The sequence below is a fragment of the Hemitrygon akajei genome, chromosome 23 (assembly GCF_048418815.1).
Source record: "Hemitrygon akajei chromosome 23, sHemAka1.3, whole genome shotgun sequence".
In the NCBI taxonomy this organism is placed as follows: domain Eukaryota; kingdom Metazoa; phylum Chordata; class Chondrichthyes; order Myliobatiformes; family Dasyatidae; genus Hemitrygon; species Hemitrygon akajei.
The window spans coordinates 38,762,457-38,786,835 of NC_133146.1; the positions used below are offsets into that span (position 1 = coordinate 38,762,457).

At 39.3% G+C, this 24,379-nt stretch overlaps 1 protein-coding gene across 5 annotated transcripts in view; it reads right to left on the reverse strand.

Moving 5' to 3' along the window:
- The window catches only part of plce1 (phospholipase C, epsilon 1), a 477,143-nt gene extending 452,998 nt beyond the window's left edge, over nucleotides 1-24,145 (reverse strand). For 4 of the 5 annotated variants that reach the window (XM_073027453.1, XM_073027451.1, XM_073027452.1 and 1 more), the window contains exon 1: nucleotides 24,022-24,145. The gene's annotated coding sequence lies outside the window, so the exon portion shown is untranslated. Of the gene's footprint in view, nucleotides 1-23,983 lie in introns of all 5 variants that reach the window. The other variant, XM_073027450.1, reaches the window with a different exon arrangement.
- Nucleotides 24,146-24,379: the final 234 nt, after the last annotated feature.

Here is a 24,379-nt window from a genome sequence, read left to right on the forward strand (position 1 = left end):
TTTTAATAATATAGATGTCTTACAGCCACATTGATTCGCGTATAGAACGTGTTGCTTTCTCTGCATTATGTGCATACTTATATTGCAATTTGCCAAGACAGATCAAATATAATAATCTGAGTAATTACAGAGAAAGCAGGATCTCCCAGTGGCCACACATTTTAATTCCATGTCCCATTCCCATTCTGATATGTCTATCCATGGCCTCCTCTACTGTCAAGATGAAGCCACACTCAGGTTGGAGGAACAACACCTTATATTCCTTCTGGGTAGCCTCCAACTTGATGGCATGAACATTGATTTCTCTAACTTCCATTAATGCCCCTCCTCCCCTTCTTACCCCATCCCTGATTTATTTATTTATTCTCCCCTCCTTTTTTCCCTCTCTGCCCCTCTCATGATCACTCTTTGCCTGTCCTCCATCTCCCTCTGCTGCTCCCCTCCCCATTTCTTTCTCCTGAGGCCTCCCGTCCCATGATCCTGTCCCTTCTCCAGCTCTGTATCACTTTCACCAATCACCTTTCCAGCTTTTAGCTTCACCCCTCCCCCTCCTGTCTTCTCCTATCATTACGGATGTTCCCCTCCCCCTCCTACTTTCAAATCTCTTACTATCTTTCCTTTCAGTTAGTCTTGACAAAGGGTCTCGGCCCAAAACATTGACAGTGTTTCTTCCTTTTGATGCTGCCTGGCCTGCTGTGTTCCACCAGCATTTTGTGTGTGTTGCTTGAAATTCCAGCATCTGCAGATTTCCTTGTGTTTGAATTGCTAACTTTGTGTGTTTTCACAATGAAAAGCTCTGAGGCATTTTTTTTATATAGGTATTTTTACTGAAGCAAAAAAAAAAATTTTTATAAACAGATACACATAAGAAAAAAAGAACAGACAAAATACTCCCTCCCACCCTCCCCCCACCCACAACCCTGGTATGGTAAAAATTTCTTCCTCGTTCACAATTGAAAAATAGCAAAAATAAAATTCCATCAAGTAAGGTACAAGGTCCTAATGTGTATTACTAAAGTATATATTACTACACTAAGCGGATAGTAGGAGCACGGGAAGACAGGTATCCATACTAATTCAGTAGCCGAGGAGGTGTAATGATGGTAATGAGGCCAAAAAGGAGCCCCATATTTTTTCATATGTTGCTGGATTCCTCCTCACGTTATACAAGATCTTCTCAGGTTTACTACAGGATATTAACTCGTTTCATCACTGCCTGTGTGACAGAGGAAATTCAGATTTCCAGTTTTGTAGGATACACTTTTTCCCGGTTGTAGCCGCAAGCAATATAAAGTTTTTTTTATTGTAGTTCACATTGAGACCTTGTAGATCTCCCAAAATCCAGACCCTAGGATCAAATGAAATTTTGTTTTTTTATAATATCTGAGGTTATTCTAACAATGTATTTCCAAAAGTCTTCCAGATAAGAGCAATTCCAAAGCATATGAAGTAAGTCTCCGTCACAAGATTTACATCTCTGACAATTAGGAGAGGCGTTATGGTATATTTTGTGCAGTCTATGTGGGGTGTAGTAGGTCCTGTTAAAGATATTAAACGTCTTTGTCTATGTTTAATTGAGATTAATACAGTTTGAGACATTTGAATGATATTACACCAATCAGCATCATTATAATTGCATTCAAGATCTCATTCCCACTTATTTTTAATATCACTCTTAGTATAGATCAGCAAGTTACTGTTTAAAATAATATAAATAGATGACATAAGACCTTTTGTAGTGTATAGGGCTTCACTAAGCAAGTGCTTTTCAAATGGGGATTCTATTGGAATTTGTGGATAGCCTGTATAACTGTTACAGACCCAGTGTCTAATCTGAAAATATTTAAATAAATTATGATTTAGTAGATTAAATTTACCAGACAATTGTTGAAAATTGGCATCGTTATCTTGGCTATATAAATCTTCAACTGTTTTTCTACCACTATTAACCCAATTTTTTAGAATTCCGTCTGCAATCAGGTGGGGGGATATTGTGGTTATTCCACAGAGGAGTTTTCTGAAATAATGAGGTATTTGTGGCGACCCACTTCCTAGCGCACTCGAACCGGCTCACAAATAGCCAGCGCGCCGGCACAAAGGCCAGTCCCAAAAGGGCGCCAGGTCTGCTTCTCCAACAAAGGGAAAAGCCCGCGGGGGACTGTGAGTACATGCCCCCTACAGCATCTGCGCCCGGGGAGGGCGGGATCAGGGAGGCTTTAAAGCGAGGCTGTGAAGTTCGAATAAAATCTTCTTTAACTGCAGTTTACCGACTCCGTGTCGTTATTTTAGCGCTGCATGTAGCACACCGCTACATATTTATACCAATAACTGCACAAGCTTCTTGCCATACTGCAAAAGGATTTAAAATTATAGGGTTCTTAGTAATATTTAAGAGTGCTTTCTTAAAAAAGGAGTATATTTGTTAAAAAAGGAAGAACTTTTAAGGGAACATTTTTTAATTGATGTTGTTCAATGGGAAGCCATCTAGTCTCATTGTTCTCAGAGTGCAAACAACACAATATTGGATGGGTTTGAGCTGCAAGGTAATAACATTTAAAATTAGGAAGATTTAATCCTCCCTTAGCGTAAGGGGCCTTAAGGGTTGAGAGTTTGACTCTAGGGACTTTACTTTTCCATAAAAAACTGGACATTGATTTGTTTAAAACATGAAATAGACTTTTGGGAATTTTAAATGGAACACATTGAAATAAATATAGAAATTTGGGGAGTATATTCATTTTAATTAAGTTCACTCTTCCAATTAAAGATAATGGCAGTTCCCTTCATTTCTGTAGATCTAACTTAACCCAATTCAATAATTTGATGTAATTATCTTTCAGGATTTTGTCTGGGGATCTCCTAATTTCTATGCCTAAATATTTAAATCCATTAGAGCACCATTGCAAGGATTTGAGGCAATTCTAAACTAAACTTGAATCAAAGGAAGCTCAACAGTTGAGGCTGGGCTTGACTATTATTACTTCTTATCAAGTTAAATCATATGACATAGACAACAGGGCTTTGCTTCCTGATGAGCTCAAAATGCCATCTATGCTCGCTTTGACCGCCAAAATATGGAGGAACCATCACAAACTCCCACAGCCCCTGATGATCCTGTGATTTCAGTCTCTGAGGCACAAGAGCTAACAGACTTCAGGAGGGGGAACCCACAAAAAGCATCTGTCCCAGATGAGGTGTTAGGGGACGTATTCTGGAGTTATGGTATATAGCAATCACTAATTTCAACAGCAACCTAGTCTCCATACCTGATTCTACATTGTAGATTGAATTTAAAATGCAGCTCTGAACAATGGTCTTCCTGGAGCTGTATTTTGGAGTTGATTGCAAATAAGTAAACACTCCATGTGACCTCAGATGCCTGCATGAATGCGGGTCAAAGTGAGTGGGAATTAACATGAATTTTGGGTGTCTGCAGTGTAGGTGCGAAGACAAAGATGTTTGAAAATTATATGTAACTTATGGGGAGCATTTTCGATACTTTGTAACTGTAGAATGGTCCTGCTGTTACCTTTGACCTTTAGCATATTAAAATGTCATGTGATATTGGGTCAGGCAGGCCTCTTCTTCCATGAGTGCTTCGACTATGATACCTGCTGCTCGTTTTGCTGAATACATATTTCCATATCCACCAGCTTCAGTGTCTCTCCGGTGACTTTGTTCATGTTACAACAGGATACCTGGCCAAGTATTGAAAACCTGTGCTGATCCACTGGCTGGGGCATTCATCGAGATCTTTAACCTCTCACTCAGCAGTCTGAGGTACCCACATGCTTCAAGCAAACTTTAGTTATACAGGTGCCAAAGAAGATTGTGGTAACCTGGTTCAAAGACTATCAAGTAACACCTACATCCAGAGTGCTGAAATGTTTCAAGAGGTTAGTGATGAAACATATCAACTCCTGTCTGAGAAGTGAATTGGATCTGCTCCATTTTGTCTACTGGAGCAACAGATGCACAGCAGATGCCATCTCATTGACTCTTCACTCAACCCTGAAACATCTGGACAGCAAAGAGGCATACATCAGGATGCTCTTTATTGACTACAGCTCGGCATTCAATACTATCATCCCCTCAAAACTAGTTAATCTTGAAGGCCTTGTCCTCAATACTTCCTTGTGCAATTGGATCCTCGATTTCCTCATTTGCAGACCCCAGTCACTTTGGATTGGCAACAACATTTCCTCCATGATTTGCATCAGCACAGCCACACTACAAGGCTGTGTGTTTAGCCCCCTGCTCTACTCACTTTATACTTATGACTGAGGCTATGCACAGCTTCAAAACCATTGTCAAGTTTGCTGATGACACCACTGTTGTAGGTTGAATCAAAAGTGGTGATGAATCAACAAATAGGAGGGAGATTGAAAATCTGGCTGAGTGATGCCACAGCAACAACCTCTCACTCAACGTCAGCAAGGCCGAGGAACTGATTATTGACTTCAGAAGGTGGAAACCAGAGGTCCATGAAGTCATAGACCTCATCAGAGGTGAAGAGGGTCAGCAACTTTAAACTCATCAATGTTATTATTTTGGAGGACCTGTCCTAGGCTCTGAATATAAGTGTAATTATGAAGAAAGGCATAGCAGCATTTCTACTTCCTTAGGAGTTTGTGAAGGTTCAGCATGACATCTAAAATTCTGACAAACTTTTATATATGTGTGGTGGAGAGTACACTGACTGGCTGCATCATGCAAACACCATTGCCCTTGTACAGAAAATCCTACAAAAAGAAGTGAATATGGTCCAGTCGATCACAGGTAAAGCCCTCCCCACCATTGAACACATCTAAATGGAGTGCTGTCACAGGAAAGCAGCATCCATCAGGATATGCTCTCTTCCTGCTGCTGCCATCAGGAAGAAGATAGAGGAGCCTCAAACCACCAGGTTCCGGAACAGTTATTACCTGTCAACCATCAGCTCTTGAACCAAAGGGGATAACTTTACTCAACATCACTTGCCTCATCACTGAAATTCTCCTATAACACAGGGGTCACCAACCTTTTTTGCACCGTGGACCGATTTAATATTGACAAAATTCTTGAAGACCGGCCGACGGGTGGGGAGGAGAGTGGGGACCAGAATACAGGTGATAAGACAACTATAAGTCACTTATAAGTGGCTAATACACTCAATTTCGTTTCTAAAAGGGTTTATCTAACAAATTTAATATTAAACACAGCGCATATTTTCCTCGCATGTATATAGTGATAAGTCAGTTATAACTCACTTACAAGTCAATAGCATCATAACATTTTAAGTAACATTTGGTAGAGGCAGGTTTGGTATTGTCATTTAAAGTAAAATTGGATAGGTACATGGACAGGAAAGGAATGGAGGGTTATGGGCTGAGTGCGGGTCAGTGGGACTAGGTGAGAGTAAGCATTTGGCATGGACTAGAAGGGCCAAGATGGCTTATTTCCATGCTGTAATTGTTATATGGTTATATGGATATTAAACACACAGCGCATATTTTCCTCATATGAACATATAAAATCATTGCAACACACCAATATCGCTGAATCAGTGGGAGCCCTGGACTTGTTTCCCTGCAACAAGACGATCCATTCGTGGGCTGATGGGAGACAGTGATACTCGAAGGGGGTTTCTTATGTCCAGTCTATTCTGCAATTTAGTTTACATGGCTAACAGCACTTGCTTCTGTCCCGCTTGCTCATGTTTTTTTTGCTCAAAACTCAACGAGTTTGTCTTTAAGTGCAGGGAGCTTGGACTCAAGGTGCCGAAGCAGTTTTGAGGGCTTAATTGCTTCATTAGACAGCCTCTGGGCCCAAAATCCAGGTTCCCATCCACCCACCACCAGACACCTAGGCCAGATACGGCTGGTCATGGGGGTGGGGTGACAGGACAAGGTAAGGGCCGGAGGTCCCCGTGTTGGGGCCGTAGTGGTCGCAGTCCAGAGAGCGAGGGGAGCCCATCCTCCCTTGTAAGTAGGTAGGATCTATTGGCCAACAAAAGTTTGGCTCAAGGGATGACTTTCAGTAGATCGCAGCGAGGTATCTCCTCTGCTACTTACGAAACCCTGAGCCCGAATTAGGTCATCTGCGAATATCTTAGTACCAGATTCCCCACGAACATTCTACAGGTTTAGAGGCAGCACTCATCTGTCCGCACTCCAGGCCAGTAGCAACAACACTTCTCGCCAACCGCGTGAGGCTGCCGGTTACCTGAGGCCAACCAGTGATCCCTGGCACAAGTGTATCACTGCGTTTAGGTGACTGATGACCTCGCGTGCATTCAAGTTCAACAGTGGGCGTGACAGGGAATGAGGACAGATGCAGCTAACTCATATCGTTTCATATCACCAGATCATATTTTTTCCTTGCGACCCGGTGGTTGGGGACCACTGCCATAACATATGGACTCACTTTCAAAGACTCTTCATCTCATGTTCTCAATATTTATTGCTTATTTATCATAATCTCTTTTCTTGTATTTGCACAGTTTGTTGTCTTTTGCACACTAGCTTAATGCCCAAGTTAGTGTGGTCTTTCATTGATTCTATTATGGCATTTATTGAGTACGCTTGCAAGAAAATGAATCTCAAGGTTGTATATGGTAGCATACGTATACCTTGATAATAAATTCATTTTGAACTTCACAAGGGATAGTTTTTGCTTAGTTGTCCCTGTGACCATGTGGGATTCCTTCAGATAATCTGCATTCCAAAGACATACAGGTTAAGGTTTAGTGAACTGTGTGCACGCTATGTTGGCACTGGAAGTGTGGCAACATCTGCTAAGCACAATTTTTGCTTATTTGTTTTTATGCAAATACATTTCACTGTATGCTTCGACATACATGTGATAATTAAAGCCAATCTTTAATCTTGTCATGTGCCCATTTTTCCAAACAATCCAACACTTTACAGATAATGTATTTCTACCAACACTTAGAAACTCAAAAGGAGGCTGTTAATGAACTTCCACAAATACATTTTAGCTGAGTTCATAGCAGAAAAAACATTTTCTTTTATACTTATTGAGATTTTTGCATAATTCACAGGCATAAATTAATAAAGGACAGTGGCAACCTTCTGCTGGATTATCATTCATTTAAAATCTTAGTTACATCAATGTGTTGACCATTTTGGGTGAAACATCTGCACTAATTTGCTACACTGGGAGCCTTGGCATATGTAACCCAGATCAATAAACATTCAGACCATATATACAATACATCTGAGGAAACTGACACTAACTCTGGGTTGAAGGCAGCAGTTCATCACTGGAAACTAAAATAATGGAATTTTTCCTAGCTAGGTTTGAGCCTGAAGCAGAAGGTACATTGACTAATCTTCCTGCACCATACAAAGTGAAAGGTGCAAGTTTAAAGATGGTTTGCAGAAAATGGGTGATCATTTTCATATTTACAGTATTGAAGAATAACTACAAGGATAGAGCTGATAATTATAAATCTGTAAACCTAACATCTGCGGTGGGGAAGTTGCTGGAAAGCATTCTGAAGGATAAGGTATTACGCGTGGAAAGGCAGAGATTAATTAAGAGTAGCCAGCATGGCTTCAGGCATAGGAAGTCTTGTCTTATGAATTTTATTTTCTAATGAAGTAACAAGGATGTCCAATGAGGGAAAGCCATTAGATGTAGTGTATATGGATTTCACTAAGGCTTTTGATGAGGTTCTGTATGATTGGCTGCTCTGGTTAGTTCAATCACATGGCATACAAAGAGAGCTAGCAACTGAAGACGAAACTTGCTGAAGGTTAGGAAACCAAGGGTGGTGGTTAAATAATATTTCATAGAGTGGAGGGTTGTGACTTGAGGTGTGCCCCAAGAGTCAGTGCAGGGCTCATTGTTATTTGTCATCCATAATAATAATTTAGATGAGAATATACGAGGAATAGTTAGGAAGTTTGTAGATGATATTAAATAGGTGGAGGATACACAGAGAAGAGGAGCATCAGGAATTGCAGTGGAATCTTGATTGGCAGGGTAGGTGGGCTGATGAGTTGCAGATGGAATTTAATTCAGCTAGGTGTGAAGTGTTATATTTTGGAAGGACAAATCAAAGAAGGACTTTTACATTGAATGGAATGGCCCTGTTCTATGCAAAAAAAGTCACTTTCTCACTGAGTACTGTTGTAGAACAATAAGACTTTGGAAGACATAGGTCATAGTTCCCTTAAACTCCCTGGAGTCACAGGTAGATAGGGTGGTGAAGAAGCCTAGGAAACTGAGGAATAATCTCAGAGAAGTACAAGAAGTCATGAGCAGCATAGATAGGGTGAATGGTATTTTCCAGTACGGGGGAGTGGGGGGAATTGAATACTAGGGGACATAGTCATACAGTTAGAGGTGAAAGGTTTAATAAGAACCTGAGGATCAACTTCTTTTTTCCCCCTACACAGTGGGTGGTAAAATGGAACAAGCTGCCATTGAAGGCAGGTAAATAAAATACTTTTGAGTATATGTGCACAGATGTATGGATATTAAGGGTTTAGATGGATATGGCACAGGAGCTAGGAGATGGAATTAGCTTGAATATTATCTATTCATCAGCAAAGGATGGTATGGGCCAAAGAGCCGTTTTCCCTCTTGTACTAATCTGAATCTACTCTGTGAAAATAGTTCTGGATAAGGAGTCTGAAGCAAGGCAAGACAATTAGTGAAGACATCATTTCACTTTTTTAAATTCTCATACAGCAATTCAGATGTATTTTGGGATTAGGCCTACATAACAGATCTGTGTATGAGCCTATTGATAAGCAAATTCAGTAGTGGTAATTCAATGATTTTGATCATAAAACCTGTTATTTGAACTTGCAAGTGAAATTATTGCATCAAAGAAAATCATGTCCAAAAATTCTAGAGAATTTCATCTGTCCAAGTCTACAAGGTTACCACGTGAGCAAGAGTGGATTATGGGATCACAGAGTGGAAATATACTATATGTTGAGAATAAAAGATTTTGGCCAAACTTCACAGGAATAAACCAAAATGATAAAGACTGTAAGCAACTTGGTTTACTATCCTGGCTAGACAGTTACCAGAAATGATTAGTAAGCAAATAGAGTACAGTCGGCCCTCCTTATCCGCGAGGGATTGGTTCCGGGACCCCTCGCGGATACCAAAATTCACGGATGCTCAAATCCCTTATTCAACCTGGCTCAGTGTGGTGGATCTTAGGACCCAGCGGAACCCCAGACCTTATTTAACCTGTCTCAGTGCGGTGCACATTAGGACCCGGCGGCGGAGCTCTAAATACGCAGTGTTTCTGTTCACGAAAATAATCACAATCATGATTAAAAATAAAGTGGAAATAATAAAGCGATCGGAAAGAGTGAAACGTCATTGGTCACTGGAAAAGCGTTAGGCTAAGTCAGTCGATCGGAACAATTTTAAAGGATAAAGTGAGAAAGCCCCTGCCCCGATGAAAGCTACAATTATTACTAAGCAACGCAGTGGTTTAATTATTGGGTTTTGGTGTTTTGAGTTTTTGATCCTCCACATCAACCCGCCACGGATGGAGAGCGCACTCGAAAGCGGTCTGTCACTGGCTCGCACTTGGGAACAGTTCCCGAGCCCAGCGCTGAAACATACATTCTTAAGTGTTTTATATGCATAGAAAGGTAAAATATATACTATATACTAAGTCAAATGTTTGTCTAACTGACGCTTAATAATACTGGATGTACCTGTTCCGACTTACTTAGTAAGAGAACTTCCAATTTTTTTCAATCCCGATCCACAATAACCCACACACATCCTCCCGTATACTTTAAATCACCTCTAGATTACTTATAATACCTAATACAATGTAAATGCTATGTAAAATAGTTGTTATACTGCATTGTTTAGGGAATAGTGACAAGAAAAAAAAGACTGTACATGCTTGAACAAGAAGTGCTGGAAGAGAACTTCTGGGTTTTCGCCATTCGCAGTTGGTTGAATTCGCAGATGCAGAATTCACGTTTAAGGAGGGCCAACTGTATTTCTTTCAGCTATGGGAGCAAAACAAATTCACTTTTGCAGTCATGGTCAACCAGACACTTCTCACCAATTTCAACCAGACAATTCTGGAAACCATTATAGTTTTTAACTTCCACTTGGGTAAATTGGAACTGCTGTGTTGGGGGTGTGGTTTGGGGTTTAAGAATATAAATTTGCTTGTTATATTTATATTCCCTTTTGATTAGTGATGTGATGCTGGTCAACAGTCATACAAAAAGTGGGCTAAAGTAAAAAAATCAAGTTCACATACTATAGAAGAGATAAGGTCTATCTATGCATGTCCATATAACCATATAACAATTACAGCATGGAAACAGGCCATCTTGGCCCTTCTAATCCGTGCCAACGCTTACACTCACCTAGTCCCACTAGCCCGCGCTCAGCCCATAACCCTCCATTCCTTTCCTGTCCATATACCTATCCAATAACATGCAGGAAGTGCTTCTTTCTGACAATGGCCCCAACTATCAATCCACAAGTGGAATTGCCTCCTATTTAATTTCCCTTCTCATATCATCCAGCTTTAAATGGAACAGGCAAAAGGTCAGTCACCAGAGTAAGGACAGTCTCAAGATGCAAATGTTGCTGAGACTACCACAGGGATGCAAAGACAAAACTCTTAATGAAGGGAAGGCTGAGAACATACTTGAGCTTTGTTCAACTCAGTCAGGCTTCTATTGTTGAATAATGCAGTTTAGTCAGAAGCATCACTTCACTAATCAGAAGGAATAGTTCTAAGAATAACCAGGAAGTTTGATTTCTTTAACCCCAAACCCCAACCCTCCTCCAGGTTCAAATTACACAAGCAGAAATTGAAAACTATAATAGAGGTTTCCAGAACCAAGAAGTAAATCATTGAAATTGGCACCAAATCTCAGCAACAGATAAACCAAGTCTGGATTTTGAAGCAACCGAATATGACGTTGTGCTCGAGTTGGATTTGGTGCAGACACCAAGAAATGATGTTCAAAATCCAAGCATGGCTAATGAAGGAACAGAAGAATTTCAATTCAAATCCTGAAAAAGATGGCCCAAAAGTGGATTGAACACCAAAACCTAAAACTCTGAACCAGTTACTAAACTAAATGTATAGTTGTTGTTTCCCATGTATGTTCATTAATAATCTGTTATTGTTCCTTAAAACTGAAACAGAGCAGGAAGCAATGAATTTTTTAGCATGGAACAGTTTTTTCAGAATGTACGGACTTTTGCATCGTGATCCCTTTGGACAGCAGAGTCATGTAATGTGCCTGCTTCTCAAGCAACGTAATAGTTTCACTGACATTTAGTTCATACCCAGAGCTTAGAAACTCAACATTCATAGCTCTTCTTAAAAACTTACATTAGTTCTTTTGAATATACATACATCCTGTTTCTCAATGAATGATTTTACAGAGGCTGGCAGGGCATTAGCAAGCAAAGTGCAGTTGGATAATCTGTAAACCTCAATGGATACTCACAAATCCTATTTGTTCCTAATAAACAGCTGCGGGGGTGGGGGGGGTGGAAATCATATCTATACTGAACAATCATACACAAGCCTAGACCAGAGCTGAACTGGAAAACAAGCCTAGACTAAGCCTGAATAGTGTGCATGATCAAGATTAATATCGAGGTCATATTGACACTCAAATCAAACAAGGCCAAGGTGATCTAATTTGCTGGGTACATTTCTGCAACCTTTTCATCAACTGGCTTACAGCCATACCTCAACAGCAATGATGGAAATCAGAACTTATCTTTCACACTATACAGATGCACCATTAAAATGAGATGAGTCGCTTTCCTTAAAGTAGTAATTACAGTGAAGTACGCGTGAAACTTAATTAATATTCCATTATTGTGATATTTGCATACAACTCTATTTTATGTGCAGACTGCATTCACCAAGAAAGACAGTGATAAATTAAACATCTTTGAATTAAATTGGTAAGTGAGATCAAAAAATTCCCTTAGCACTTAGTGACAAATATGACCATGGTTTCATTCCATTTATCTGCTGAATAAACACATTTTCCAGTTCTAAAATCACTTTATTAAATGAACTTGGCAAGACAGGCCACCCAGACAGAATATAAAACATTTAATTAATGTTTAAGCACTTCTTTCAATCTTCCTGCACTTCCTAGTTTAGCGCCATTGAAAAATGAACTAGATTGCACAGAGTTTCTGAATACAAGTCATTCATATAGATGAGAAATTGCAGTGATCCCCGCACTGAGATCAAAAGAAACTAGAGTACATCTTATCCCTCACGGTGAGTTAGCACCCATGGTTTTAGACACTTCAAACAAATTTTTGTTCCCACTCAGGTGTTGCTCAGTCTAGCTTCATTGAATGAAGTATCAACTGCCCCATGTGGCGCAAATAAATTAACCAGCATTGTTTAGGTATTCACCCTAGTTAAAATAAATAGCTCTCCTCCACTCACAAATGGCCTCTGTTCAGTATCACTTCCTCTCACTATGACTGGATTACTAGAAGTATTAATATCAGACAATCAGCTACAGTTCTATAGCAACCAACTTGGGAAATGTATGCACAACCGCAGCATAAAGTAATCTTGCATACTCATTTCAGCCTGCCTTGAATGCAGAAATGGAATGGTCAGTTTGGCCCATTGAACATTACAGCACAGTAATGGCCCTTTAGCCCACAATGTTGTGCTGACCATCTAACCCTTCCTTCCCCCATAGCGCTCCATTTTTCTTTCATCCTGCTATATTTAATATTTCAGTACTATTTGAGTAATATTGTAAAGATATTGTTTGAGTAACCATTCTTGTTCACTTAAATAATTTATTAGGGATATATGTAAAAATAAGTGAATTGCATACATTGTGACACTGCCATGTTATATGTGCGCATCTTGCTTAAAATAAAACTAAGTTCTGCCTTTTCCTTTCAATTCGATTTGTTTTTGAGTTACAAAACACAACAGTGGCAACGGGGTATTTTTAAAAAGAACCTGAGACTGCTACCAACCTGCAGAAGCGCAGCAAGATGTTAGAGTTTTATAAAAAGCAGCTTGGCCCATGTTCTTCAGAAGGGAGGACACAATTGAGTTTTTTAAAAAAGACAGAAAACTAAAGAATTCACAGGTTCACAAACAGTGAGTACCATGTAATAATTACAAAAAAAGTAGAAATGGCTGACTACATCAGAAAAATTGACATGTTTGCTTTAAAATGAGAAGCGTCCCAATTTTACTGAGTCCATTGAATTGAAAGGCATAAAGTTTGCTTATGAATTGCTTATGAATTTGACAGCTCCAATCTAATCAGCAGAAATGAGTTTTGCTGATATTGTGAAAGTGATGCAGGAAGATTTAGAACCAAAGCCACTGTTGATTGCAGAACACTTGAGGTTTCACAAGCAGAACCAAAAGGAAGGGGAGTCCATTTCAGCGAAATAGTTGTGAGCATTGTCAATATGGTAAAAGGCTTAATGATGCACTGAGAGATAGTTCAGATTGTGGAATCTTACAAGAAAGCATTCAAAAACAGCTCCTAACTGAAGCACAGCTCACATTTAAAAGAACAATTGAAATTGTTGTATCTGATCAAAAAGCACCAGAACCAGGGCCTCTGTACCTCCCTCTGCAACTAGATCCTAGACTTCTTAGTCAGAAGACCATAATCTGAACGGATCAGAAATAACATCTCCACCTACTTAATAACTGACACTGGCACATCTCAGGGATGTGTTCTTAGCCCACTGCTCCTCTCTCTCTCCACCCAGTCATGTGTAGCCAGGCACAGCTCTAATGCCATCTATAAATTTGCTGACAGTACAACCAACAGGAGCAAGATGAGTGGTGTTGCAGCAACAACCTTGCACTCAATGACAGTAAGACCAAAGAAATGACTGTGGGCTTCGGTAAGGGTAAGACAAGGGAACACACATTAGTCCTCAGAGGGATCAGAAGTGGAAGGAGTAAGCAGTTTCAGGTTCCTGGGTGTCAATATCTCTGAGGATCTAACCTGAACCCAACATATTGATGCAGCTACAAAGAAGGCATGACAACAGCTATATTTCATTATGAGTTTGAGAAGATTTGGTATGTCACCAAAAACACTCAGATATTTCTACAGATGTACCATGGAGGGCATTCTAACTGGCTGCATTACCATCTGATATGGTGTGTGGGGCAGGGTACTGCACAGGATCAAAACTGCAGAGAGTTGTAAACATAGTCGGCTCCATCATGAGCACTAGGCTCCATGGTATCGAGGTCATCTTCAAGAAGCAATACCTCAAAAAGGTGGCGCCAATCATTAAGGACCCCCACTACCCAGGTCATGCCTTGTTCTCACTGTCACCATCAGGAAGGAGGCACAGATTTGTGAAGGCATACACTCAATTATTCAGGAACAATTTCTTCACCTCTGCCATCTGTTTTCTGTTGGACATTGAACCCATGAACACTACCTCACCACTTTTATATTTCTATTTTTGCACTACTTATTTAACTATTCAATGTATTTATTTATTTACTGTAATTCATTTTTTTCTATTATTACGTATTACATTGTACTGCTACCGCAAAGATAGTAAGACCGATTCTGAAATACAACAACCAACGAACCACATTGGGCTTGTATGTGATATATGAAAAAACAGAAGGACCAGCATTGTGAGGTGTGATTGGCTGAGACAAATGCAACTTGATTGGAGATCCATCCACTATTTGCATGCCACATCCCTTGGAACAGAGTCAACTGAACGTTAATTAAGGAAGGTACTGGATGATGCCACAACTGTCTCCATGCTGTACACCATAAAACTTTGCCCAACAGAAGGCAAACAGGTGTTGGTGTCAACCTCTGTGCCTCCAGTTGGAAAACATATTGGACCAAGGACTGCTCAGAGGAATCGGGAAAGTGATGAAAACAGTTGTCCAACTACATTAGTTTTTGTAGGTAACATACCTGAGAAAACCTCTGATATATTAATCAGGCAGTTACTTGCAAAATTTGACTTGTTTTTAACCTGCAAGAGAATTTGAAGAAAGTTGCAAGATTTTAACCTGGAAGAGAATTCAAGGAAAGTTGCAAGATTTTAACCTGGAAGAGAATTCGAGGAAAGTTGCAAGATTTTAACCTGGAAGAGAATTCGAGGAAAGTTGCAAGCTTTGGGCTTTTGTGAGCATAAAGAACCAGAATCTGCTCTGCGAGCATTAAGCTTACTGCATGAACTTCAAGTGATAGACTAAAAACTGATGGTGAAAGTCCAGCAGGATGAATGGAAAGCCAAGAAGAAAGAGTCAATGGAGATACTGAACAGACGATTCATCAGATGAGGTTGTAGATGAGGAAAGCAAGAGGACAGATCAGATCATAAAGGGAGCAACAGAAGGATTAATAAGAGAATACTCCAGTGAACTAAATGCACCTTCCAAGATCAAGATGCACATCCTTGAAAGAAGAAAAAGGGAAAGAAAGAGGATGACTTAAGTGCTGTGGAAATGGAAAAGGATCAACAAGACCTGGCAAATTCTGAGATACTCAGAAGTAACTAGAAGAAAAAGGAAGGTGAAAAAAAGAAAGACAAGGAGTTGAAAAGGAGAATAGATCCAGAGGAAAGCCAAGAAAGGGAGAAGAAATGTATCTAGAGCTGTCAGAACCACTTCATGCAGTCTCAGTGTCAACTCCTACAACCACCACAGAGGAGGCCCCAAAATCTGACATTGTTTCACAGCTACAAGTCTCACCGGCCAAGGAGAATGACCCTCCCCCCCATCAGCAAAGACGCTATCCCCCAAGGATGAAAAGGCCTCCACAGAAATTTAAATCTTTAGGCCTAAATGGAATAATTTACTATGCTGTGGATGGGTGTTTGTGTTATAGATGTAGATGTATTATATAATATACTGTGCTGTATTATATGATGTATGCATGTATATTATATAGTGAGTATATTTATTATATATTTGTGGCACCCCTTTTCTTATTGAGTTTGCTATGTCATGATGCGACCAAGTGTCCAGTGGTATAACTGGGTGGGCAGGCTGGACTCATCAGCCTTAGTTGGCAGCCAGCCGAGGAGAAAGACAATTCCGATTCCAAACCTGGGTAGATGGGATTCGTTAGCTTTGCCAGGCAATCTGTCTAGAAGAAGGAAAACTCTGACACTCAACCTACAACCTTGCAGCCGCAGCTCACTGTGCCATTGTGGAACATCCCCCAGCCTAAAGAGTGGAATCGGTCCACGCACACCAATCCTCACTATAAACTTACGGGAAGAAAAGTCCTACAGCGATGCAGTTTCCCCTCCTGATCTTCACAAGCGAAGAATCAGCCATCATCATCATCATATACACACACATATAAAGAGTGAATAGAGAGCAAAACGCTACATATATGAGTTGTGACGCATTCTATATTGAATTGGAGTTTATAGCCAAGCAGGGAGGTGTGTAGTGTATGCAAAATTTCAGTAAAATTTGAGTGATATTGTAAATATATTGTTTTATTAACTGTTCTTGTTCATTTAAAAATAATTCATTACAAGTTATGTGTAAAAATAAGTGAAAAGCATACATCATGATACTACCACATGATATGTGCACGCTTCATTCAAAGTAAAACTTAGTTAGACTCACATTTCAGATTCCTGTCTTTTCTTTTAATTAGTTTTATATTTTGGAGCTACAAATCATAATGCGTCCGAGTGCCTGTCTAAGGATGTATTAGGGACATTTTCCCTAATACATCTGCCTCCACGACCACACCTGGCTACTCGTTCCACACAGCCGCTACTCTCTAAAAAAAAAATCTACTTCTGACATTCCTCAAATGACCTTAAAGTTATGCCTTCTGATATTAGCATTGCTGCCCTGGAAAGAAGGTGCTGGCTCTTCATTCTTTTTATATCTTTATCATCTTGTACACCACTATCAAGTCATCCCTCATCCTCCTTCATATTAAAGAGAATAGCCCTAGCTCAATCTATCCTCAAAGGACATGCACTCTAATCCAGTCAGCAGCCTGGTAAATCTCCTCTGCACCCTCTCTACAGCCTCCAATACTGAGGTGACTGGAACTGAACACAATACTCCAAGTGTTGTCTAACCAGAGTTTTATAGAGCTGCAACATTACCTCATTGCTCTTGAACTCAATCCCCTGTCTAATGAAGGCCAACATGCCATACACTTCCTTAAACACACTATCAACTTGTATGGTAACTTTGAAGGATCTTTTGCCGTGGATCCCACGATCCCTCTGTCCACCCCTACTGTGAAGAATTCTGCCATTTACCTGTAAACTTCATTCAAGTTCAACCTTCCAAAGCGTATCATTTCACACTTTTGCAGAATGATCTCCACCTAACACTCTTTCTTAACGTTGACATTTTCCAGCATGTTAGCCTGTTTTACACTGTCCTTACATTCAAGCTCCCTCTCACTGGTGAATACGGAAGCAAAGAACCAATATGGCATCAAAAAATGGCATCAAGAACCTCCTCCGACTCTAGGCGCATGTTTCGTCTTTCATCACTGATTAGTCCTACCTTCACTCTAGTCTTCTTCCTATTCTTCACATACATACTATGCCTCTGGGTTTTCCTTAATCCTACACACCAAGACCTCCTCATGCCACCTTCCATCTCTCCCAAATCCATTCTTAAATTCCTGCCTGGCTATCTTGCAAATGTCTGAAGTGGTGTCTGATCCTTGCTTCCTAAATCTTCAGTATGCTTCTTTCTCCCTCTTGATTAGTTGTTCAACATCCCTTGTCAACTCACTCTACCATTCTTTCCTGCCTCAATGGGACAAACTTGTCCCACGCAAGTGCTCCTGAAGCAACCTCTGCATTTCCATTGTGCATTTCCCTTAGTACATCTGTTCCCAATTTAAGCTCCAAGTTCATGCCTAATAACATAATTCTCCCCTCCCCAAATAAATACTTCTCCATACAGTTAGCTCTTATGCCTATCTAAGTCTCTGATAAAGGTCAGGGAGATGTAGTCATCATCTCCAAGCTGCTCACCCATTGAAAGATCTATCACTTGGTCAAGTACAATGCTTGGTACCATATCAGCTATGGCCTCTCCTCTAGTTTGTCTGCCTACATATTGTGTCAGGAATCCTTCCTGAGCGCACTTATATTGTCTACACTATTCTTGGTTGGTGCGACTGTAACGAAACCCAATTTCCCTCGGGATCAATAAAGTATGTCTGTCTGTCTGTCTTAACAAATTCCTTTCCATTTAAACCTTTTTTCACAAAGGAGGTGCCAATCAATATTAGGGAAGTTGATGCTACCCATGATAACAACCCTGTTATTTTTGCACCTTTCCAAATTCTGCCTCCCATTCTGCTCCTCGGTGAAGGTGAGTTTATACAGTTATCAAGCAGGTCAGGCAGATCTATGCAACACAGAATTTCTGTCTTCCTGTTGAACGGTGTAGGTCGACACCATTCTACCACTGGCTAAGATGCTCATGAATTGCTGGCTCTGAAGCAAGTCAAATATTTTGTTCCCTCAACTTTCAGTGATTTTTTTATTACTACTACATCATCCTCCGACATATTTATGCGTGAAGTTCAACAACTCTATTCACAACAACTTGTGCACTCACATATATACACGCTTAACCTACTTCTGTAAACTTCATGACCCTTCCTAATTATTTGGTTCTGGTCCTAATGAGGTCACTTGGGTCTCAATGGGTGGGATTCCAGGAAGTGCTAGGAACACAATGAAATACAGAAAACCTAAAATCATGACTGAAACTTGGTACAAATCATGTGTACACAGTCAGGCAAATTAAGCTCTTGCTCCAATGGCATACTTAAAAGGACAAATGACTTTAGCCTAAAAATGTACATATTGTTTGTTTGTGTGTATAGAAAATAAAAATACAAACCATTGAAAAGTGGTTAACTTTTATAATTTTATAATTATACTATGAATACCTAGCCTTTTGCAAATGAGAGCAGTCATGAGAACTTTTACTATTCACTGACTAATATGCTCAGCTTTACAATAACCATCAGTCAAATAGAGCAATAAGTTCTCGTGGGACAGTCTTTTGTTCTCCAGCATTTACATTAGGCAAATCTTTGTCTGAACAAATGGTGTCATTAAATAATTCTCCTGTAGCTAAGTCAAATTAACAGGCAGCTTTTCAAAAAAAGTATTTTTACAGCCATAATATCAATAATTAGTTTTCCCATTTTCTATGGCACCAGCTTCCTTTGTAAAGCCTAACATGAAGGAAACTAGCATCCAGAGATTACAAATAGTTTCTAAGTCTAAAACTTCTGCAAATAAATTATCCAGATGTGTTTCAGGGAGATTAACAATCAAAGTGAAATAACATTGATCTAAATTTGATAATTATTTGAAATGCACTTTTACATTGTTTTTCCACTTGTCTGTTTCCTGTAGCTCCCTGTGTAAATTCCTCTGCTTGTTTAACCCTCTAATGAATCAATACTCCTCTAATCCTGCTCTCTTCATCACTCCCAAATATAATTTATGCACCATAGTTGCCATTCTTTCACCTGCTTAGGCCCCATACTCCGAAATTTTCTTCCTTATTACTTCTCCTTTGGCCTTTAAGATGATACTCCTTTGGAATAAGTGTTTCAATCAAGGCACTTATTGCTATCAGTGTCTCCTGTTCACCAAGGCCCTGTGGAGCCATCTAAATCCTGTCACTCAAAATGTTTTTCCAAGTTTCACATACTGCTGCAGAAAGAAATTTGACAGTGGAAAACTGTGGAACCTAGTTTCAGATGGATGACACTGACATGATGCATCTTCTTAAATGGACTTATCTGTCCTTCACAGTCAGGGACCCACACGCAGAGTACAGTTTATCTGTCATGGAGTATATGATATTAAAAGGCACAGACCTTTTAACATGATCAAGGATAAGACAAATTAGTAGCTCATACTTATCATCACTCTCCCTTCAAAAATTCACAACATCAAGGGAAACCAAAAGCTTATCTATCATTACCATTCCAGATGCCTCTTCTTTGCTGCCTATTAGAAGTATTCCTCAATTCAACAGGAAACAACTTGACAGCAAAAAAAATTCAAATTAATTCAAAGATAGTCATTATTTCTTAAGCCTAGTTTTTAAATAAATCAGATTTTTTAAAAGTAGCTTCATTTTCCCTTAAAGCCCACACAAGATGTTTTTAAAAATTGAAGTACAACCTATTCCCGACATCTACTGTTCTTTGGCCCAAGATATTTCATCTGGCCATAATACAGAGTTAAACTAATCCCTTCTGCATGATCACTTGTCTGCATAAAAGTCTGTTAAACTCTGTCATCACATCTACTTCCACCAGTTCACCTAACAGAATGCCAGGCACCTACCACTCAATGTAAAAAAAAACTCGTCTTGCTAACCTCTTTTAAACTTTCCCCTTTTACCTTAAAGTCATCTAGTTAAATGCCCTGTAGATTTGGACATCTTCACCCAAGGAAAAAAGATGGATTATCTACTCTATAAGTGCCTCTCATAATTTATATCAGGTTACCCTCAAGTACTCCAGAGAAAACAATCCAGGTCTGTCAAACTTCTTATAGTTAATGTTCTCTAATCAAGGCAACATCCTAGTTAACCTCTTTTGCACCTTCTCCAAAGCCTCCATATTCTTTGCATATAGTTTTGGATCTCCATTTAATTTCTGATCCTTAGGGTTATTCCAGGAGTCAAAAATTGCAAGCAGTCTAATTCCAAGATTTCAATTTATTTTAGATTACAAACCAACATACACATACTAAGCAACTAAATAAAGAGCAAAGAAATTATGCTAAGGGGTGTATAGACAAAAGAATAAAGATGGAACTTCTGAAAAATCTATCACTTTTAAGAGAATAAGAGAAATTCCTTAGATAGAGATAAATTAGTTAATAGGTACTTAAATAAAACAATTATTGCACATGGGTAATGTGCTAATACTTAGCCAATGAAAAATGAGAATAGTGATAAACTGTTAGTTTAGCTGCTACATTGCCTTCCACCGGTAAGTGTGAAAAATACGCAAGCTTGTTAAAAAGTACAAATCTTATAAGATGTATTATTAAGAAAGTGGTTTCTAACAGCAACCAGATTAATTCCAAGTGAAGCCCAGTCAAAGCTTTATACAGCTGCAACACAACTTACCAACATTAATATTCAATGTTGTACACTTTCTTTCCCACCCTGTCACTGTCAGGGAGCTATAGAGTTGCACCCATGATTTCTCTGGACATCAATGCTCTTAAGGACATATATACTTTCTTCTTACCTTTAACCTGTGAAAGAGCACCATCTCACACTTGTTCATATTAAGCTCCATCTGGTATTTCTCTACCTACTTATCCAAATGATACATATCTTGCTGTATCCTTTGAAAATCCACTTTACTAACCATAATGGCTCTGGACCTGTACTCGCTGGAGTTTAGAAGAATGAAGAATTGAAACCTATCAAATATTGAAAGGCTTAGATACAGCAGACATGGAAAGGATGTTTCCTATAATGGGGGAATCTAGGACTAGAGGGCACAGTCTCAGATTACAAGATAATTTAAAGCAAAAGTTGATGGATTCTTAATTACTAAAGACATCAAATTTCACACGGCAAAGACAGCAGAATGGGGTTGAGAAGGATAATAAATCAGCCATGATGGAATGACAGAGCAGACTTGAAGGGTTAAATGGCTTAATTCTGCTCCCTTGTCTTATATTTCTGCCAATTTTCACATCAGCTGCAAACTTACCTATCAGCTCATTTATGTTTTTTGTCCAATTCATCGTGGTCTCGGCATTGATCTCTGTGGCACACCACTGGCCACAGACCTCCAGTCAGAAAATCGTTTAGATTTTGATCTTTTCACTGCTTGCACGTGAAAAAAAAATTGTACTTCATATTACTTCATACACTCTATTCTTTAAGTGTAAACACTAACAAGGCAGGAGATGCTAAAAGGGTTATTCTGAGTTTCCAGCACAGCACAAAGTTCATCTCAATCCCCAGCAACCACAGGTCAATAGAGTGATGTCAGTGGCATGTCACTGATGAATAGGGATGAGGAATTGTTGGAAATCTGCTGTGGCTGCAATGGAGACTAATAAATACCCCAATTCCCTGTGTGGGCTGGAACAATAGTACATAACAATTTTGGAAGAGTTAGCGACAGTGGTGCCTCAAACTTTACATTCCAGACACTGATTAGGCTGCATAATCGTAAGCTTGTGAAACAGAACGGCTGCAATATTAGCAGGCTGGCCAGCATGTGCAGGACAATACATTCCAAATGAACAAGCTAAATCAGTTGAACAACCAAAATAAAAATCACAATGACAGTTAAAATTCAGTGATCAGATCCTTTACAAGAAAAACTGTACATATATATTGTACTGTATATATTTATATATATATATATAATTATTTTGGTTATTTTTAATCCATCCTCTCCATTTAAAAGAATTTATTTATTCCACTTCATTGTTTTAATTTTTTTCAGCAAATACCAACTCCTTCATAAAAATTGTGTGCTCCATACTCATTCCACTCATAACTCATCATTCAAAAATTAAGCTCTCATTTCTAATCTCATTCTTTTGATAATTATCTGAAATTTACAACTCATGTATTAGTAACTTTTCACTTTGGAGCATCAAATTAGAAACTGGGGCTGATTCAAACTACTGCGACATCAACAACCAGGTACTTTCCCTCAGATCTCTAAAACACTGCCTGCCTTCCTCTGGGACTATGCACACACACACACAGATATGACAAACATGAAGCATGCAATCATTTTCACTTACTACCACAAGACAGTAACTTCCATCATTTACCTACCACATCCCAATCCATTCCTGATAGTGCTCCAAGATGAACTAATGAATTGCAGAACAAAGGTTAAAACTTAAAAGGGCTAACATCTTCATTCAAGCCATTTAACTTCCTAATGTTTGCGTAGAAAGGAAAATAACTACAGGAAATATGCCATTTTTCCACAAAGCGGCATTACCAGCAAAGAGCTCAATAACAAGTCTGACAATACCAATTTGGATATTTGTAAAGGCTAGAGGTTCTTATATATACACCACCCCTTTAAGAACTGAAATTAAGAGCCCTAGGCACGTGTGTATAGTATTAATTAAGTTTAGTATTTGGTAGTTAACCAGTACTGGCTCACAACTGTTATGCATTATTGAAGCAACCGATATGAAAACAAAGGTTGCTAAGAAATTATTATGTATCTCCTGCAGATATGTAAAAGCTGGAGGCTGTATGTAAATCTATCCAAAGAATAATCTGCAATTTGTTCTGAAATTTCCAACTGCTCCTCTTTGTGCTGTAACTACATTCAACTTCCCTTTTTGTTATATGATATTGAATGTGACTTTTACCCCAAGAATGCAGAAAAAAAGACATTTTATTGTTTTCTATGGCGCCTGAAGTTAAGCAGTCAAATTCAGAGTGGAGAGGGGATGATTGGCAATAATGACATACTTTTCGTACATCCTGATAAGTCCTGCAAAGTCAGTTCAAGTAATACTGCAGTTTGATAAGAGTAGCAAGTGGACAATTTGCACTCATAGTTATAAAGGTTCATGCTGTAAGCTTCCAGTTGTTGAAAAAGAAGAAAGCGGTTGAATGAACACAGCAATTAGAGCAATAATTGGTGTAAAAAGCCTGGTCCTGTGATGAAGTATATGGATTATTGTGTGTCAAACTCTATTAATATTTGACGGAACTGGAGCATTGGCATTTGGTACTACAAATTTCAGCCATTGTTAGTGGGCAATTTTTCTCTGACAGTAAAACTAATTAAATGCATGGTTAATGACATACTGCTTTCAATATTAAAAAATACAGAAGCCCTTGTTATGCATATATTCAGATCCATTTATCTTACAGTTAGCACCTTGCTCAGTAAATCAGTAAAGCAGTAAGTCCAGAATCCAAGAACGTTACAAAGTTCCATCCTAAGACATCTTATTTACCCACCTTCCCTTCAGAAGCATCGTGCACGAGCCTTCTCTTACCTTCCAGCTGTAACCCATTTCACACAAGTTGCTGCTGTGTGCCTCTGTCCAGGGGTGAGTGCTCTGCTTGTTACAGACAATACTGTGCAGACTAAGCTGCAGCCATTGTACTGTAGTGAGTGAAAGTTCAGTGGCAGATTCAGCATGTGAAATACCAGGCTAACCTCAGATAAGCTGTGAAGCAGAGTTCCCTGGGCTGTGTCAGAACTTTGGAATGTCTGAGCTAACTGCACTTGCGAAGGGGTTTGAATAAGTGATTTGCACTGGGTTGCCTAGACCTTGTTCACATTTTATTCGCTTCCAATGATCTGCCAGCAGTCACACACAAGGTGCCTTTTTACACCCTGATCCCCCTGTC